The following is a 2,973-nucleotide window of genomic DNA, read 5'->3' on the forward strand; positions in this document are numbered from 1 at the left end:
TACCCATTTTCTCAACTCCTGTTTTGCTCTTTGGTCTCTGCACAAAACTTCATTATTTTTAGTTTCCGCCACCCCCAATACACCCGCTCCCATTTCTTATTCTATTCTCTGGTCTTTTTGCAAATTGCTCTGGTAAAACAGTGGAGTTTATGATCTAATCTGGGCTCTCTACTGCCTGACAATGAACCTCATTCTCTATTCTACCACCCTCACGTTTCCTCTCATCCTGCTCCTTTACCCCTCCCTTACTCTTGTAACATTCTCTTCACTTTTTAGGTTTCATCATTCTTTTTCCTCATCAGGCATACTTCCACTTTTTTTACACATCTGACGCCTCCCATATGCCAGTTGTTCTTGATTTCTTCTATTTTAGTAGACATTACACCACTGCATTGCCTGGCTAATAACATGCCCTTTTAAAAGGTTTATTTTCCAAATAAACAGATGATTTATAATGTCTATTAGTGAGAAGACAGCAAGGAAGAGCACAAAAACAGTGGGTGCTTCATTGACTGCCAAGGCTGACGATACTGTCTCATTGTTTTGTGTCTGCTGTTAATTTAGTTTGGCATCTTCACAGGGAGAAAATTGGAAAATGTTTGGGTCTGTGCTTCAGTGGACACAATAAATGGTGCATCCTCACACACAAGCAAATGCAGTCAAACATGAACCTCACTTCCACCATCCCTCCCACACACACACGTACACACACACACACACACACACACACACACACACACAATTATCTGCGCACAACATCCAAGCATTTTACTCTTTGGCATGAAGGTGGTCATGGCATTCACAATCATTTTGCCAAGAAAAACTAAAATGTTTTTCACTTGCTCACTGATGTGGACAAGAAAATTATTAAAGTGAGGCTAAATGAATGAATAATAAGGTCGAGGTTGAATTCCTTCAAACAATGGCTTCAACTGACATGGCTACGTGCCCACGTGTAAGAAAAAAATGTCCAAGGTAAATGCAGTACAGTTTGCATATGTGAGTCTAAAAAGCTCTTCTAATGTGTGTTGAAATCATAGACTGTATAAAGGAAGTGGACGTAGCCATTTTGATGTCACCTACTGGTTTTGAAGCCTCAAGATTGGCATTTCACCATTGCCATCTTCATGTGTGGGAACCAACCAGTTTTTATCACAAAAACACACTGTGAAAGGGTCAAAATTCAATACGAAAACCGTGGCAGCAACCTGTGATTTGAAACTTGCGACTGAGAGCATAAACTCATTAGGAAACTGTATGCTGAGGTAACAAATCAACTAGAAGTAGGGTTGTTTTCTCAAAGACTCCTGTACAATCTGACTTCTTGTTCTAACAAGTTGAGTTTCCCCCTTCTGGCCATCAGAAAAATTGCAGGTTTAAGGCCTTTCCACATTTTCTTCACTTTTTTGGAGATTGCCACTTGGTTAAAATATGGTATCAATATGGAACGTCAGGTAAACAATATCACAAAGCAAATTACAAAGTGTGAGTAAGCACGGGATTTATGGATACACTTCACTTCTCTCAACAGAAGCCTGGCCTGTGTTTTGGAAACCAACCACATACTTTTTATACCCCTTGACAGGTAAAACAAATAAACAGTATTAATTTTAGACATGGTTGTCTTTTCTCTGAAGATTTGTCACAAGCAAAGGTTTTATGGTATACAGTATTTCAAACTTTCAAGGCTTATAAAAAAATCCTCCCAAAGCACTTGTCTTTTGTGTGCTCATTGTACACTACTTCATTTTCACACAACAGAAGAAAACATCCTTAGCCCTATTTTTTTATGATGTATCCCTCTTTGAAAAACAGAACAGGAGTGAATTCTCAACAACAACCAGTGCTGATGAAATCCAACAGGCCACTGAGCATCTTTCAGTATGAGGACCCCAGGGCATTGCGTTCGAAGGGTCGACTTTAAAAGCCCTCTATAAACTCCAGCCACGCACTGAGCTGTCTGGACACTTGGCCCTAACACTCACTCTAACTAACAGCCATCTTCTTGGCCCACTGTGAATAGTGACTTTGCCACTTCTGCACTTGTGTTACTCTGACATTTCTGCCTCTACACTCGATTGTCGCCCACTGCCATGCCAAATATGATCTTTGGCTGAAAAGAACGAGAGAGAGAGATAAGGAAGTGGAGTGAGCTGAAGTGTTTATATGTGGTCTTTACACCTACGTCATGATGCTGTAACTTGTCCTGAGTTATGACTGTGTGAGTGTGTGTGTGTCTATACTTCTTTAGGCATTTGTGTTTGTTTGCAAGTCCATGCAAAAGCTGTCCCTTTCAATTTACTGCTGTCAGTTGTGAGAACCACGAGGTAGCAGAAGAAGGATTTATTTGCAGGACAATGTCACACTCACACCACTATGAGATGCTGAAGTTTTTATCACTTTGGGCATGTAAACAACAACTCTAAAGCTACAAATTCCTTGCCTAAGAATTCTCCTGTGCTTCATTTAATAAACCGTCTTGTGCGGCATCGCTGAAAATATCCTGCAGGCAATATAGTACATTGACTGAATTTCCCTAAGTAGTTGTAGTTCTCGTATTCTCAAAGAACAACAGAGAACTGTTTTGGGTAGTGAGTGTGGTCATTAATCAGAACGGAGCATCCTTTGGCGCTTCAAGTGAAATAAAAACATGACTGAATATCACACATTTTGGAATGGATTAAGATGTTGCATGAATCTAAATTAATTCACAGCAACAGTCTCTAGCCGTCTCTGCAGTTCAAGGGGGAAGATGGTTTACAAGATCTGATTGGTACTCACACTCCTGTGTTTTGGTATTGGATGTACAATTTAATAATCTCTTTTGCTCCCTGTTGTATAGATGGAGTTGTTTTTGGTAGACCCATTCACAAGTTTTGCTACTTCTGTGAAAATGACCGAAGAGTAGTAATACATTTGTTTTTGTTGGATGTTTTTATCGTTTTACCATAATTAATTGTGGTCATCTGTGTG

Source organism: Centropristis striata, chromosome 18 (assembly GCF_030273125.1).
Source record: "Centropristis striata isolate RG_2023a ecotype Rhode Island chromosome 18, C.striata_1.0, whole genome shotgun sequence".
Classification (NCBI taxonomy): Eukaryota; Metazoa; Chordata; class Actinopteri; order Perciformes; family Serranidae; genus Centropristis; species Centropristis striata.